The sequence below is a fragment of the Vidua macroura genome, chromosome 11 (genome assembly GCF_024509145.1).
Source record: "Vidua macroura isolate BioBank_ID:100142 chromosome 11, ASM2450914v1, whole genome shotgun sequence".
Taxonomy (NCBI): domain Eukaryota; kingdom Metazoa; phylum Chordata; class Aves; order Passeriformes; family Viduidae; genus Vidua; species Vidua macroura.
Genome location: NC_071581.1, coordinates 9,815,156 through 9,834,015, shown reverse-complemented (window position 1 = coordinate 9,834,015; position 18,860 = coordinate 9,815,156).

The following is an 18,860-nucleotide window of genomic DNA, read 5'->3' as shown; positions in this document are numbered from 1 at the left end:
ACTGAATTCAACAAAAAGATTTGTTTGAATGAAGACTGCAGGATTCACCACCAAAACTCTTTCTAAATGGGAAGCCTATCAATGTGCTCTTAGTCTGCACACATTTTATTGTGTTCTTCATAAAGTCAAAGAGAATTTGAATTTATTCTAGAGATGAATGACTAGAACTCTGCAACTACACTTACATCAGCTCTACATCAGGTTCTGTTTTAATACACACAAAAATCATAATGGAGCAATTGCAAACATCACACACAAAACTCCAGGAAATGACAGCAGGAGTCACAATGTACTTTATTCCAAGTAGCACACACTTAAAAAGCTCACACACATCACTACAAATTCTGCTAAAGGCCAAGTACGATGCTCAACATGACCTATTCCCCTTAAAGAAGTGGTCTGTCCTACAAGATAACTTAAAGTTTACTTTAATTAATCTATTGTGTACTACAGTTTTTTCTTCTCTCCTCCAGAGTATTTTTTTTTTCCTAGGGTTAATTTGCAATTATTAACTGGGATAAAATTTAAAGCATAGGAAGAAGAGGTAAAAGTTTACAAGAGTACATCAGTGTAGATGCTGAATGTAAATGAGAACAAAGGTCTGTGTGCTAAGATATATAGTTAGAGGAAAAAAGCTGATATCAGAACAGAGTTGCTGTTAATGGAATAAAAATTCAATTCTCCCTGGTAGACAATGTTATCTAACAGTTGATTTTTTTTTTCAGTTGTTTGCAGACATGTTTTCAGCTTTTAGGTTAATTATCAAAATCCCTGCTCCTTCCAATTTTCTTCAAGAACACTCCCACCCATTGTGCCTTATCTACCAAAGATACCTTTGTTAAGAAACATAACATATATATGCAGTATCTTTCAAAAATATCTGTCAATAATGAAAAAAACAAAGTACCAATGAAAAATATCAGCCAGAGGCAAAATTACAATAAGTCAGATGAAAAATGTGGAAACAAACAACCCCACAACCCTGCATAAAGAAATCAAGTATCTAGCACTGTAAAAATTTTCCTTCTGAGAGGTAGAATTTGTTTAAAAGAAAAACAAGGCTTTTCCACATATATTATTGAATCCATTGTGAAAGTTCCAACAATAGTCTCTGAAACAATTACAAACATTAAGAATTATAATTAACTTCTGCTTAAAAAAACTACACACATCTTTCCTCTGCATCAAAGCATCTAACTGTAAATAACTGAAACTAGCTGATTCACAAAAGGTCTTTTGTTATGGTAGTTCCCAGGTTTGCTGTTCTGACAACAGAGATGAGTTTTTCACTAAAGGTTCAAAGACAGTAAAGGGAGTAATATAAATAACAGGTATGAAAATGACAATTAGGAGGAACAGTACAAGCAGTAAAGGGACTGTCAAAGTCAAGTCAGGAAAGTAAAAACAGGTTGTAAAAGGAGTAATGTCTGTAATATTAGTGAACATCTTTTAACTACTTCTAATTCCAACAGCTCAGCTGGGGACTCTGCTCTAAGGCAGGAAGGTAGAGACATTGAAAGTCAGGAACAAAGCACACCCAATTCCACATTTGATGGGTTCATTCTTTGCAGAGCTGTAATGAGGCAGCTTTACATTAGCTCAGGCGTGTTTACAGCCACACATCCCAGCTGTCTGAAAGGATGCCTGTAAATTTTGGTGTAACAATCCCAATGTCATAAGTGAATGTCATAAGTGAGGTGGTAACCGCCTCAGAGTCCTGAAGGCAGCCAAGATCTAGACAGGAATCAAGCACCAGCTCCTGACAAATAAAAAACCCAATCTATAACCCTATATTAGGGTAATTACCTCCCCAAAGAAGTGAGGGTTTCAAATTCAGACCTGAAATTAAGACACTTGCATTTACAAGCAGGTGTAGACACACCTCCAGACAGCAGGAACAATTTCTTCACCAAAAAGGTTGTCAAGCATTGAAACAGGCTGGCCCAGGAAATGGGGACTCACCATCCCTGGAGGTATTGAAAAAGGTGTGTGAAAAGTTAAGCAGTGAGGCAGCATTTCTCACTCGTTAAATTCACACCAGCAGATCATCTGGTAGTCAATACCCAAGATGCCGCCTGCAAAGTGAGTGGGACAATGCCTGGGAAATATTTCTAAGAAAATGAGTGCTAATTAATAATATTTACGGCACCTCCCTGCTTTTATTTCATTCCAACTCCTTACTCTAATTGCTTTGAGCTTTACCTTAGAAAGGCAAAAGCTAAACAGAAAACAGTCAGAAATAGTCAAATATGCCTTCATTTTTCCTACAGTTTTCTAAAGATGCTCAGTCCTGAATCTTGCAGACTAACATACAGACTTTCTCTGACCCAGAACCTGGATTATTTGAGTAGTCTGTTAGCTACTTAATTTTGGGAGCATGTGGCTTTCCATGGGGATTTTGATGTGAACAGCATACAAGGAGATGCCAGAGGGGAGTCAGAGTACCAGCAGTGCCTGGGAGCTTGGTTCATTGTAGCAGAGAGCTAGCGAGCTATAATTTAAAGGGTCAAAAGCCTTCTGTTATTTTCTTATGAGGTTTTTCTCTTTTGATGACTGTGCTAACAGATCCTGTTCTATTTATGCATTGAAATTTATGTTTATATTCCATGTGAGATGCTCATTTATCTGCCAGCCTGTGTCAGCAAAATTATAAACCTGTCAGAGACACTGTATTTTAGTAGTAACCTATATTGGCTGTAAAAAACAAATGCAAATGTTCAGACAATTACTTATATGCAATGAAAATAGCACTTCCCAACAAATAATGCTGCCAAATAAAATACTGACTCATCTTCAAAACAACGAATTTATATCATCTACTTTGAATTGTGTTAAGTTTTTTGAAAGGCTTTATATCATTTACTACCTCAAGAAAATTGCAGGCATTTCAGATACATTCAGAATGTGGTTAAACATAGAACCTTCCTGAGGCATTTTGCAAAGCTGTGCTGCAATTCAATACAGTTGACTGAATTCAACTCTACAAAACTTATCTCCCCTAGTCCATAGGTGTTAACACACTTGAAACTGCAATATCAGTATATAGGTAGATATTTGCATATTTACATGATAAAATCCTTGCTTCTGCTCAACCAGTATTTTTGCCTTATAGTGTTAATTCCATGGCTTTTCATCTCCATGGATTATGTTGTTTACTGTATGGAATTAATTCAAGTCAGTAACAATGTAATACATGGTGGGTAAGAGAGGGGAGAGGAGCCACAGATCCCTTACACAGCCACTCCATTGAAGAAAACTATCTCAGGATCTGTCTTGGCTTTAACCTTGTTTTTTAAAGGCGGAGCTGTACTGAAATGTATGCCCTAATGCCTCTGCAGAAGCCTTATTTGGACAGTACATTTTAAAATGTGTTTTACTCTTTGCTAAACCTTTACAATGCATGTTGCTCATATTATCATCAAATAGGAGATTGCAAGAGCTTATCTGGTGTATTTTCTTGCCCCAAGGCTTTGTGGCAGTGTGCTTTTTGCCAGGGTACTCTGTGTGCATGCACAAGAACCAATTAGTGTCTAAGGCTTTAAATTAGTTATAAAATTAATCACAGCATATTAGAAGCATAAAACAGCACTTGTAATATGTGCTCATTTTATAGATAAGCTAAATTAGCGTAGCCATTGCAAATCAACTCTATTTCAGGAGTTACATAGACAAACAGACCTCATCCTTCAGCCTTTGTATGTATGAGGATTATGAAGGATTTGATTCATAATAGCCAGACTAATTATATTTACACACTCAGGACATTCTTTGATACTAGTTCAAATTTCCACTCAAGAAAAATATATTATATTTAAATGTATAAATTCATACATCTTTTGTCTGTTAAATGGTATAAAGTGATGTAAAAATCCTCTTTGCTTTTTTTTAAAAAAAGGTTAATATTAAATCCAGGTACTTATTTTTAATTAGCCTGCCATTGAAGATGAAAATTTAACATCTTGTCTTTCATTTTAGATACTTCACATTCTCCTAGTTAAGATGTATTTTATAATTTAAAATAATACATAAAGTTTTTCCAATTGAAAGTTTCTTCTCAAGAAGGATCTTATCAATGAGTAAGCTACTTCCTTAAGATTTTATTTTAAAACTTTTAAAAGTTTGTAGTGAAACTTATTTTTTTAAAAAAACAACTTTGCAATAAATAACATTTGCATTGTTAGTTAGCAGTTTCAGAAATATAATTTTTTTAATTTAACCATTAATAAATCCATGTTTTTCTGATAGAACTTCTACTGGTGGTATCCAGATCTCACTAATGACAAAGGAAGATTATCTGGAAGGAATAAAAGCAACACAGAAACTTGAAGAGAAACTAGAGAAGGAGGTCTAGAGTCTCCCTATTTTATATCTAAATAGATGAATGCGCAATTATTCTTACATAATCTCCTTGAATCTTATTTATCCCAGTACTCATGAGTTTCTCTGTAGCTTCAGGTATCCTCAGGTGAGTGAGAGAATAACAGAAGAATGGGAGACTGAATTTCACCCGCTCAAAAAAATCTGAGGAAATTTCTCTATGAGCTTTTGCTCCATTCTTTGGTTTAGATATTTATACTTCAGAGAAAGAAGTTCTATTACATCTACACAGTTGCAGACAAATTTTAAAAAGACCTAAGCATGCTGAGGGCCAAAGTCTTTTAAAACTTGGGTCTTAGGTGTCACAATGGGAACTGTGCTGGTGAGTGTATTTGAAAATCTGGTCCTGAGATGTGTGCCCTAGTTGGAGTTATGACCTTTTAAAATTCTGTCTCCAGCTTCAAATGCTTAAAAATTAGGCTTTGGACTCTTCAAGGTTTATTTTTATTTAACAGATACTTTTCAGAAGTTCTGAGCTTCTGCAGTTTGTGTTCAAGTACATATGATCACTGGATATTCAGTATGTATGAATTACAGGCCTATCCTCATTTCTAGATATTCCTGTTATTCCTTATAGGAAAATCATGAAGTCTGCTTTTCATATCCCTTTCTCATCCACATTCTTCAACAGTGTAGCTTCAAACTAATTTCTCTTCTTTGTGGTCCCTGTAGCAGTTATACATGGGTCAAATTACTTCTGCATATTCATTATAAAGATATTCTAAATGACATAATATGCTCCAGAAAAGCTTTTGACAAGACAGACAGCCAAGGGACTGAGAGGTGATGGTCTTTTGCCATTTCTGAGTGATGTGGCTGCCAAAACTCATGGACTTGAGGTTTAACCTTGCACAGACAGTGATCTGTCTTCATGAAAACCAACTGTCACATGCACATGCCTCAATTTCACAGAGGAAGCACTGGAACTGTAAAACAACAGAACCTTGGACATCACTAAAGAGAAAAAATGTGTAAAGCTTTCAGGGCCTCACCAACAGCTAAAATTAACTCTGAATCACCCATGTGGATATATTCTGATGCAAACAAATTTGCCACAAGCCATAGCTTTTACAATCTCCCATGGCCAGCACAACTGCAAATGAAAGTTTCTCTCTCTCACACTAGATCTTAAAAAGCTGCTAACTCTTTATTAGCACAGAACCACTTTTTATCTGCAAGGACAGAACAAGCTGCCACGCCAAACATGGTTTGAAAGGATAAGAAAGCATTCAGCATAACAAAACATCCATTTTTAAAGAAGGTCAGTATCATTTAATGCCGCTGCTCTGTATTGAGCAAATCCATCTCTTCATTCTTCCATCACCCTCACAGAAAATATAAACAGCCATTAGGAGCCAGAAGGGATAAGGGAAATGCAGAGTTTTAATTGCTTTGCCTTGGGAATGTTGCAAAGTTGGTCTTGCACAATGAATACTCTGACAGCTCAAACAGAGATTTATCTATGGAATTAGAACTGCTTTAAAAAGAACACACATGAACCTGACAGAAAGTACTGACTGAAGACACACTATCAGCTTATTAAACAATATAAATGAAGGAAGGATGCATCCGCAGCTGATTTGCTGTGTCCATCTGGGACCCTTTTAGGCTGACAAGAGCAACATATTATTGAGTGACAGAATTCGGGAGAATTTGGAAGAATGCAAGGAGAATCATAACTGCTCTGTACAGAAAATAAATGTATTTATTGCTTTTCTTTTTCTAACCTAGTGACAGCAAACTGGCACAATGTTAGTAATTCCGTATTTTTAAGCGGAGAAAATACAAAGCTGATAATTTATTGCCCTGCTACAAGCAGTAATCTTAATTCTGGAGTCAGAACAAGGATGGCAAAGACTTTTAATACTGTGTATACAGTACCTAAAACAATAGGGGATCACTGCTTGGACATTCAACAATTAACATAAATCTGTAGTAACTACCTGGTTGCTATTACACCAGTTTTGAAATACAGGGGTCACTGCTACTCATGGCACAGTGTGTAAAACACCCCATTATACACAGCTATATAAAAATACATGTAAGGGAAAAAACATTTTCCCACTTTCTAAATATTTCATGGCAACTGACATTATTTTAAAAGACCTTCCTATTTAAATAAAATCTTTAGATGAAATTTTCTGATTTTATTTTGAGGTTTTTTTTAAAAAGTTATATAACTCAAGACTTCAGTGAGAAAGCTAGAGGATATTATTTATAGTTGTTGGTTTGGGTTTTTTTAATAGGTTCATTATTTCAGACCAAACATGTTATTTACACATCAAAACTATGCAATACTGCTTCTTAAGGGATGTTTTAGATGACAGCACAATAATGGGAGGATATGACCTAGTTACCAATAAAATCAAGGAAAAAAGCTTGCATTTAATTACATATCTTAAATGAAATTTAAAATCTATTGATCTGGGGGGAAAACTCTATCCTCTTATTTATCACAGATTTCCTATCAGCTACCACTACTTTGGTTTCCAAAAACTTATGTGTCAATACTGTAACCATACAGATTACTCACATCATTATGGCTAGACATATCAGAGAAGTTAAAGATTTTAAAGAAACTTTCTAAGTAAAATGGAATTGCTCCTATTTTGTAAAAGGAATAGAGTTAAACCATGATAGTAACATGGCTAGAGAAACACTCACTTTGTGAGGTGGTACCATGAGGCACGGGCACCCTGAATATCACCATGATCCAGCTCCAAACATTGCACAACCTGCATAAATTATTTACCTGACATTAGAAACCAAACTGGGGATAGTTCTCAGATTACCCAAATCCCCTGACTATGTCTTAATCACAGATCATTCTCCCTATAATCAATGCTGATGTCTGTTTCAAGGAGGTGATTTCAGGACATAAGTCATTATTATAAAAACTAAAAATATATAAGTATCCAAAGGCTATGTCTGCAAACCTTTGTGTTTAAACACCACCCACTCTTCACTAAGTACATCTAATTACTCTGCTGTCTAACAGCACTTGGTATTCAGTTATACTCAGTAAGAAATACTCCAGTGTTCTGCTGCACTAAATATCTACCTGCCTATTAGTTCCAACCCCGCAAATTAGGAGGGAAACTACAAGCTGCTACAACTCATTCCTCAGAGAAAGCAGCTGTGTTCCCACCACATTTCCAAAACAAGCAAGTGAAATGTTATTACTATGGTTAAAGAAAATTAATTCTAGATTAGGCCATTTTGAGACACAGCAATAAATTCCACCCTTACCTTTCAAATTGCCCACTATCTTTAATAATTTTCTATTTATGACTGTGGACTGTTTTAGAAGACATCATATCTAACTGAAAGGAAGAAAAATGGTTTTGATTGCCTATATTATATTTACTCTAAAATACCTTTGTTTTCCACTTGATTTAAAAAGTCAGCACTACATTGCAGAGAATACATATGTTATACTCTTAGCTCACCACTATTAGGCCAAGGAAAAAATGCTTGAAGTTCCAATGCTTGAACTTGAATATATAGAATGCACTAAATTTTTAACCTCATCCTTTAAGACTTGTATATATATATATATATATATATATATATATATATATATATATAAGCAACTTCCCACCTGGTGAAATGAAAGACATTTGGGAAATCATTGGTATAGTCTTTTGGACTATTTTGTTTCCTTTCCTTTTATTCATCTGTCATTTTGTAATATTTTTTCAAGAGAGACTCAGGATTTATTGTGTCAGCTTTGAATGCCTGCAATGAGACTGTCACCATGTCTGCCACTCTTATGTCCACTAAACATAGCAGAATCACAGAATAATTTAAATCACAATTCTAAAAGAAATAGCCATCTTCAAGACAAGTGTGACAAAAATGCCTAGATTTTAGTGGGAAAAAATGCAATCCAATAAAAAGTAAGTTCTTTTTTGAAGAAAGTTCTGAGGCTATGCTGCTTCTTATTTCTGAGGACAGAAGCATACCCAGAGCACATACAACTTTCCTTCTCATTATTTGATTCTCCTAATCAATGCTATTTTCACCAAGTTTTGAGCTCTGGCATTCCCACACTTCCAGAAGCCACGGTGCTGTTGTCTCTCCCACCAGATCAGTGCAGGAACTGCTTGGGCCTGATGACATGGCAGTGTTCCTGTCACCTCGCTCACACATCACATTGAGTTTTAGGCCTGCTTTACAGGGATCAAACAAATTAACAGAGGGAAGCTGTGCTGGATCAGGACCTGATGCAGCTTCAGCCCTTTTGGTTACACAGCAGGAGCCCGTGCTCAACCAGGATCTGAATTTGCAGAACTGGAAGTGCTTCCATGCCAAGTTTCAAATCTTGAGTTCAGCCCTAGTGTTTGCAGCCATGAACACTTAAAGCTGATATACACTGCTCATGTTACTAAAAGAATTCATCTTGTCAGCTTCTTTTATCCTTTCCTCTTTGATTCCACTCCCTTACACCACTTTCTTGGTCACTCTAACATGAACCAGACTAAGTACCCAGGCTAAATAACTTGCAGGGGGATTCCTTCCTTGGTTGCAATCCAGATCAATTCCAATCCACACAGGCATGTTCATGCCACCATGAACTATCAGAGGCAGTAGGTGGGTGGGAGTGATCAGTGCATTTTTTTGAAGCAATAGCAAAAGCTTCTGCAGGCCTACATGATTTGTAGACTACCACACCATATCACCCTATGTAGAACTACCACATTAATCATTTGAACCCAAAAGGGGTGCATGCAGTGCCCGGATACAGAGGAGCACAGCTATAAATTAATTCAAATCAAATAATCAAACTGGAATCTTGGCAGAATGCTTCCCATGTTCTTGCAAATAATCTCATGGGAATTTTTAATGGATGCAAAAATTTTATTCCGTCTCATCTAGGGGAAAAAAAAAAAGTAACTGTCATAGTAGAGAGCCACCTTGTATCTGGGTTATTAACTCAGTGACTCAGGAGGAATAGTGCCATCTACTGAATTAGCTACAGTCCTAAAAATAAAACCTTAGAAAATCTTCTCTCATCTGCTGGTTATTGTACATGGATGAGTTTTTTGTCCAGTTAGTTTAATAGAAAACTGTAGTGCAGACACTTCAAATCACTTGGCACCTGCTGTTTTTCCTTTGCCAGGTGCATTTCAAAAGCTTATTCACAAAACAAAAAAAATAAGATTCTTTTTCTCAATATGTTTGCAATGATACTTTCAAGAACCTACATGGGCACAGAGTACTTGGAACAGTCCAGGAGGGAAGTAACTGTTGGCTGCTAAATGTTACAAGAAAACAGAAGCCTGGAACATGCAAGCAATGAGACAAATCAGGAAGAAAATAGATATATGTTTACTGTTTCTGCAAATATCCAAGGAAATCCAAAATCCAGCAGTGAAAGCATATGGCATTAAAAGAAATATGATGGAAGAGGGTTCACCCCACCACCAAAATATCTAATATGCAAAAGGTATATATTAAATAAATGGAAAAATGAGTGGGATGGAAAGAAGTTCTGGTGATATTAAAAGAACAGATTGAGATAAACAAGATGAGGTTTAACCACATGAATCTCTTAAGTAATCACTGAAAAAAACTATGCTCTTCTACAACTTCCCCTAAAAATTCAGTCAAGAATTTCCTTCAGGAAAATGAGGAGAGGTTAAATATTCAGCATCAAAATAAATACTGTGCATCCAGATGATGGGTGGAGAAAGTGTTGATAATCTATTATGGACTTTGTAAACCAAAATAATATTGATAGCTTAAATTATACTTCTGCATATAAATGAAGTATATGCAAATATTTCATCATCAGTCATGTCAAGGGGGAATTCAAAGAATTGACTGCCATAAAAATTGCCAAGTGACAAAAGAAATGTGCACACACTTAAATCTTCCACTTGGTTAAGCAACCAATATCATTACAGGTTATTCTATGGTTAATGACTGAAAATAAAACAATGAAGTAAATTTTTCTAAATTTATAAACAACTAAGTAAGGCCTAATAATCATAGAATCAGATTCATAATTAATCTTCTTAGAATAGGTCTTTCTTAGAATTGATGGTACAGAATCCAAATGAACACATTGTTCTTTTAAATCATAAACACAGAGAAAACCCCCTAAGTATCTCAAGATATTTTATTTTATATATATCTTTACATTTTCATCTCCTTGAAAAAAAAATCAGCTATTAAAGGAAATTATATAAAAGTGTATAAATTCTTTAGCTGCATGAATCATACAATGGAGAGTTGTTATCCTGTCTTTGTTATTCAGATACATTTCCCAATAAGACTTTGGAGTGTAAGAAATGAAATCCATACTCTCTGCACTGCTGAAAAGAAACCAGGTTTTTTCCAAAATACTAGAACCAATGCTATCAAAAACTGTTTAAAATTACTTAATTGCTATATATTGCAATGAATAAAAATTCTTTGCATCTTAGAGTGTTCCTTTTATATAATGCATAAATTCACAGTCGGTATTAAGTTGATTGTAAATTGGTAAATTTACAAAACATATATGTAATGACTTAGAAATATATTATGTAGCTGTTAAATCACTTCTTGCAGACATGTTTGTACTGCATGAGTTTCCAAATGTTTTTTTTTTTTTTTTCCAGAAAGATGAAATACCATGAAGAAATGCACAGCTTTTGAGGGAATGGTCTCATAATAATCTTTAAGGACGCTCTGTGGATTTTCAAGTCATCTTGTTAAGCAGCAGAAACCCCTTTACATGAGCTATCTGACTAGACAGAGACCAAGAGTAAAACAGCTGAGAACAACTTCATCCCATCCTCACTGAAGTCAATGGAAAAAATATCTGCAGGATTTGGAAACTGAAGTGTAAAGGAGCCTTTACAACGACTTCAATGAGCACTGAATCAGTCCCATCAGCAGCAGCAGAAGCTAGTGGGTAATCACTGTGGGTAATATATGAGCTGTCCTTAGGCTGCAATGTATTTGCATAAACCTTTTGTTGAATAACTTGAAGAACAAAATAAATCAAAATTGAAATCTATTCACAGTTAAATGGCAAGCTGAAAAAGAGATTTAGTGAGTTAAATTATTCACCATGCTCCAGTGAAAGCATATTTCACAGATTCACATTCCCAAGTGAACTCATGCTCTGCCACAGCCTAGCTAAATTTAGCATGAATAAGCATCTCTGGACAAATAACAGCCAAATGAAACAGGTGCCTTAATACATGCACTCAACACCTGTTATTTTGCAGAAAATTACAACCACACATATTTGTTCTCATTTGATTTATTAATATTTCCAGTGTGCATGAAGCTCTTTTGCACCGGACACACAAACAGGGCCTTGGGCTAATATGCTTCTGTGATTCTGCACTAAATACAAAATTCAAAGGGTTTTTTCCTATGCCTGACTGGTTTATAATGCTAAAATATCATTTGGTTATGTCTACTATAATTTCTGTGAACCACTTTTCTTTCCCTTTATACTCCTTGTGAGATGAGGTGACCAGAACTGAAAATACAAATTTATATGATGGCATTGTATTATTCTTCTATACGTACAGCACTATGAGGGCTGCTATAGGGAAGTTGTCTCCATCCCATTTGTATCCTTTCCTTTCTGCAGTACAGTCCCTGCATTGTGGCTTCATAAAGATGGAAACTGTATTTCACTGGATTCTATGTACTCTTCCAGAATCGTGCAGTTCCTACATTAAATCCTTTCCAAAAATTCATGTCTGGATTTTTCTCTAACACATTATTTTGCCATCCTCTTGCCTTTCATTAATACCGACTATATTAGAAGCACTCTACTTCAAAGGTGCTGTTAAACACAATTCTCTCCAAGCTGTTTGCTCCTTTGTGCATGGAATGTAAACACTCCCTTGGTACTTTCAAGAAGAGGAGTAACCATTCTCCTGGGAAGGGTTCCTGCACGAATGTTCACCTTTGCACAACCACTTTGCTACCAGCTCCTGAGGGGACACTGCAAACATTTGTAGAGAAACAATGTCCTATGAAATAGGACAGAGGAGCAGTTACTCTGTCTGCTACTTCATTTGGAAGTGGTGGAGAACTCAGGGGGGGGGCTGTGGTGAAAGAAAATACTGGCCAGAACAAGATCCTGGATGCTGAAGACTTATGAAGTTTCTACAATACAGAAACAAAAGGATACTGGCAAGTGAATTGAAAATGAGCCTGCTTGAAGAACAATAAAAATCAGTAACATACACTGACACTAATAAGCTGAATGACTGGCAGTTTGATCAAACACTGTTATAAGAGTGATGAGCAATTCAGTCACATTTGCCAGGATAAATATTAATTGTGTGTTAAAGTATCTCCTATCTTATTGTAGCCACAGTAAAAGACAAATGACTAAAACATAAGCATGTAAATGTGGAAATAAATGCAGATTCTCAAGAACTAAAGCAGCTAATAACAGTGTTGAATGACAACTGGCTGTCCTCGCTGAATTCAGATGCTTAAGAGAATTTATAGCTTGCCATGAGAGAAAAATGAATAAATAGTTTGGAAACATTATCATTCCAAAATTAATAGAGATGATCTAAGATGATCTAAGATATTGTGACAATAGCAAAAGTCACAAAAACTAACATAAGTATTGAAAATCAGTAAGAGCTCACAGGAGGTAACAACCCTCTGAAGAGTAGACAGCTCAGAGAAAAGACAGCTACAGAGAGAGAAAAGGAAATCAGAGTTGAAAACCCCAAACTTTGTTTATTTAAATTAGCTGTACTGAAAGAGAAATAGAAGAGTCATTGGAGTGAAGATAACAATGGATATGGGCCATAAAAAGGAGGAGAGAAGGATCAATCTGCTAATGGTTCTGACCTCCCTACTCAAGCTAACATGGTCAGGGCAAAATAAAACATTTATAGTCAGACATGGTAAACAGCAAATGAGCAGATAATTGCACAGGCACACTTTCCCATCAGTGATATTTTTTCCTTATAGTTTATCTGTGATTTTACAAAAGCAGAGGTAATGATCTACTTAGCTTATACATTAATTTATGATCCAGAAAATAAAGCACAGCAAACAATAATTACCATCACTGTCTTGTTTTAAATCTTGCTAAAAAATTCTCAGTGGCCAATAGGCACTTATTCATTTAGGATTTTTTTTTCTCTCCCCTTTGTAAATATTTCTGCATTTCATTCACTTGGCTTTCAGAAGACAATTTTACCACAGAACTGTTAAACAATAAATAACATCAAAGTCTTCAGTGGCATAAAGATGTAAGCAGTTTAACTCTATATACATAAATTCATTGACTTCAGTGAGATGCATGAAGTCAAACAAGTGTCTTTGTATTTGGAAAATACAGGAATTAATTATTAAAATACATTTTTCAAAACGAGATTGTCAAACTCTACTTGTAGAAAAGACTTTTAAAATTCTGAAACAGCTGTACTATATAAAACCTGGTTTGATCTTCTTAAAGAAACACAAGCTTAAATGTCAAAAATAAGCTGTTGCTCAAATCTTTTGGAGCTCTGATCCAGGTAGGAATATGCTGGCACCTAGCATTTCTTTTTCTCCAGAAACATACTTCTGAGTATATCTGTTCATAACATGAAATACAATCATCTGTTTAGATACTTTAAACACATTCATATATTTTGCAGAGGCAACTTCTACCTTTTTGCATTTGTCAGAAGCAAATTTTTCAGTCTAGCTGTCAAGTGTGAACAAAATTATCTATTCTGAGGTTCTCCAGAGCTCTTATTAATTGCATTTATTGTGGGCTTGTATTAATTCTAACTGTGCATAATTTGCACACTCATATATTCCTTTATGCCACCATTCATCTGACACACCCACAGAAGCACCACATGTGAAAGACAAGACATGGAATTCAGCATCTTGTTGCTCGGTGCTGACTGAAGAAATTGGCACATTAATGCAAAAAAATGGCACAATGATGATTTGTTGATGACACCTTCAGGAATATCACTAATGGTGTCAGCTGGCCTAGTCCCAAGGCATCTAGGGATTTACAGGTTAAAGCCAATAGGCTTGAACTTATCCTGCAAGTTAATTGGGAACTGGTGGTGACTGCAGAGCCTCTACAGGGGATGCTCCCGTAAGGCACTACTTAAAGAGCAGGTAGTCATACTTTGCATTAGGTAGCCATATTTTCCACCCCCTGAAGGCAGATACTGAGGGGAATTCTAATCACAAATTTAGCTCCTAGACTAGAGCTAACTACATTCAATGTGGAACATCTCCTGCTGAAACTGTCAAAGAAAGCCTATATATATAGATCTAGAAGTAACTCCAAGACACTGCACAGAATGTTCACTAGGATAATTCCATTCCATCCCCTTTCTAGTAATTACACAATGTTAAATGTAATGCATTGCCAATTATGTTGCCAATTTTCTTGAATTGATAGGCTCTGTCCTCAGCAGGTCCCCCACTTAGCCTGAGCATTACACCACAGTGGCACAGCTGTTTGCTTAGGGTTCTGGAAATAAGGCAGCCCTGTTCTCTGCTGTACTGCATGAGATCAGCATGCCTTTAAACTCTTAAGTTTGAAAACAGAGACTGTTTGAAAACAGATGTAAGAAGCTATGATGTTAATGTCAAGGAAATTCTCTCCCTTAAATGTATCATCTTGTTCCAGGAACCATCCTCAGCATCAGGTGATTGAATATTTTTCCTAATTAGCATGATGAAGTAGAATAAAGACAAAAGTCCATGACAGAGAAGAGACCCTAAAGAAGAATTAATTATTTTCCCCTTTTCCACCTTATTTCAAGCTGCAGTATCATAAAAATAGATGGATAATTTTTTTAAAAATCCTATAAGGCAACGAAAACACAAATTGGTACCAGTGCCAATCTGGCACTCACTGGGTCCTCTGCCTTGCCAAAATGCTTCATTGAGCTGCTAGCTGAAAGTGTGAGGAGCATGCTGATGCCGCAGCTGCTGCTGTATTTGTTGTGTCCTATTCTGGTGGAGATTCTCCAAGGATTTCCCCCAGTACAGCTCATTTACAGTACAAATATAATAAACCTCAACTTAAATAAGTTCCAAAAAGTGCTTCTCAGTAACAGAGATCCTGAAAGCACTAAGATGCAGGTCTAAGACAGACTTAAGCAGAACTTTAAACACTATGCTTGTTTTAAACAAACTAATCATTTGCCATGTGTTACTTGGTTACTCCTCACAACCCCAAATCTTTAACAGTTAGGCCAAATTGATGGACACAACATGTGTTGAAAAGCAGATGCATTGTTTCAAAACATCTTTGTCAACTCTGTCATTAGTTTCCATATGCTAAGTGAATGGGTATTACAGGATGTTACACATCTGCCCTGCACCACCACAGGAGTACAGAGCAGTTTAAAGTAACAGGTAAATCCACAAACTGCATTTTACAACCTGAGCAAGTGACAGAAGAACTATGGGTTTTGCCACAGGTAGAGAGGCGGAAAAAATTGGATTTGTTTCCAATTTTTGGCACACAGAATGGACAAAAAATTACAGTCCACATGGATTACTAAGGAAATGATACTGTGACAGAGTCCTGAGGAAGAAGCAGGATGCCTTGTGCATGTGGTGGGCAGCCCGTGAAAGGGCACTGCCAGATACCCGACTGTGGTATGGGAGAGACCTCCAATAAAGAACAAGGTAATTTCACTGCCCACAAGCAAAGTAAACTGAAAGCCAAGCTGTGGCTCTCTGGGTCACCAGCTTCATAGCATATTCAGATTTTTTAAGCCTGCATACAATAGATTTCCTCTTCAAAAATCCTGTTTTGAGAGAGCTAGACCTTTCAAGATTGCCAATGTTTAAAATGCATAAGCTGGAAAAAGCTGTTTAACACACACTGTCAAATTATATAATCAATGGGTGAAAATGTTTTGGTCATCTTTTTTAACCTGGATTAACAAAGATTAATAAATTTATGTGCTAGTTTTACTGTTCAAAGTATTAAAAAATGCATTTATTAGATAATAGCTTCCAGGAAGCCTTTAAATAACATAAATTATGATAATGATAATATTTAAGTAATGGTAAGTAAATTGAAATATATTATGCCCCATAGGTTCATATAGTTTCTTTGCCTCCTAAGCTTACTCTGTCCAGTCTGCCAACACAATTTGTAAAGACCCATCCAGGGCTACAAAGCCTGGGTGGTTGTGAGCCTGAGCTGTGAGTGCACACTCGATGTAATGCAGGTTCCACACTGCCACTGATCCAACAGGGACCAGGACCAGGGAGCAATTGAGAGCAAGCAGAATATGTACTTAAGCATCACCTATCAAGGTAAAACAGAGGAATTACACCTTCAACTTGTAGAAGGAGGGCAAATGTCTACCAAAAAATATATAGGAGCAATGGGAATCTGCCCTGTTCCCTATAGGGCTTGCACTGAAAGGATCATCTTTCACACTGCAACTCAGATTCTTGTGTGAAACAGCCTCCATAGATTCATATTTTATAGTAGATGTTGAATAACCCTTTCTGTAATTGAAACATTTCAGTTTACTATGATAGATCTATTTTCATTCAGTATTCTCTACTTCTGGAGAGGCTGAGCACCTTTATCTCCTACTGACTTCACTTGGAGCTATGCCTGCTCAGCAGCTGGGATTAATGGGCCCAGGATCTTTTTCCACAATAGGACTTGATGAAGATTTGCATTGTTTAATAATAATAACTTGATCTAATGATCAATTTATTGCTCATTAGGTGATCTGCATTCCCCTCTCTATAGGTTCCCAGAAGAATCTGATAGGAATGGAAAAAAAAATTAAAATTGAGTATCAACCAAATTAAAAAAAAAAAAAAACATTCTTAGATTTTTTTTCATTATAGAAATTGTTTTCAGATCATAGGAAAAGAACTTGTAGGAAATAGTAACTATAACAGAAATAATTATGCTTATCTTCTATTGTGATGTTTATGGGAAATCTTAAGAACTACTCTCAATTCAGTATTTCAACAAATAGACAGAAATTAATGGATTCTTAAATAGCGTATGCAATTCCTATGTTATTCATGTGTTATGCAAAATAGTTATCATTATTATCCTTTTGAAATAATCTTGTGGTCCTTCTTTGTAAAAGGAACACACTGAAAGGATGTTTACAGTAGTAGAGTATTGGCTGAAGTATTGGCTGATAGTACAATAAGTTAGGTAAAAAAAAAATCTAATGTAATTGGGACTAGAAACCTTTAAAAGATCCTTGTCAACCTGGAGTTCTATGAAAGAACAGTAATTTTCATTAATCACAGTTTACTGGAGGATGTTTTTCTGGCTCTGGCTGTTTGGCACACGTATATAAATATATAATTCAGTGTAAAAAAGTTACACCCCTTTTACCACATGAAACTCCCAACTATGCTGAAGACCAGAGACCAGTTGGATGAATGGATTCAGACAGAGATGCACATTTAGTTCATTTGAATTCAAAAGAAAACACTTTTTGATCTGGGTTTACTGTAGTGAGAAACTGCCACTTCTATAAAATTCAAAGCAAGTAAACGCAGATAAGAATCTTTGTTTATTAGGAATAGTTTTTAAAAAGTTAATATGCCACTTGAGGCCACAGGGAAATCAGCAGCTTTAGATAGCACTACTTAAATTTTACAGTAGATTGTTTTTTTAGAACAACACTTTTCATAGCTTCTTATAGGCATGAAAATAGCTTTCCATTCACCAACTACAATACCCTGAACAGTAAGATTCATCTTGTTTCCAGTGTTTTGTGAACAAAGCAGGAAGGAAAGAAAGCCTCCAGTGTGATTCCCTCCTGAGTATCAATACATTGTCCCAGTATCTCAGGCTCAGCATCTGTTAAAGTTGCTGGAGTTAAATTTGTGCAGGTGAGTGCAGTGAGGAGAGAGCATATGCTGCAGCTTTCAACACATACTGCAAACTGCTGGTGCAATGTATCCTGCTGTGTAGGCCTTTAGGAGAAATTGGAAATGTTTCATCCATCCCTAATGTTAGAGCTGACGCAGGGAGAGGCAGTACAGAGCTTGCTCCACCTTTGTGCCTGCTCTAAGAGCAACCCTTATGGGACATGCAAGGTGGCACAAGGGAATATCGCAGTAATCCTACATTCTTGTGATTTTAAACTCCTGCAATTGAGGTAATTATGTTAAAGATCACATCAGAGTTTTAAATTATAACACAAGGCACAGGCTGTACAACTACTACAAATTCTGTACAGAAAAAAAATACTACAAAAAAAGAGAGGCAAGAGAGCAGCAGCAACATGTTGAGGCAGCTGGGTCAAAGAGCATGCCAGGATCCTGAAAAATCATAGAAAGACTCTAAAGAGGCTGACAGAGATTCTCCAACAGCATGAAAGACAGTGGGACCATGGAAGCGGGGACTGGTTTGAAGAGCAGCACATTTGAAAGAATGTGAGGCGTAGCAGGCCAAAATGACTTGGCATTAAAGGCATGTCTCTGTGGTGGGCTGCATGGCTCTAATGCTACAGAAATAGCACAGCAGATTCTTTATA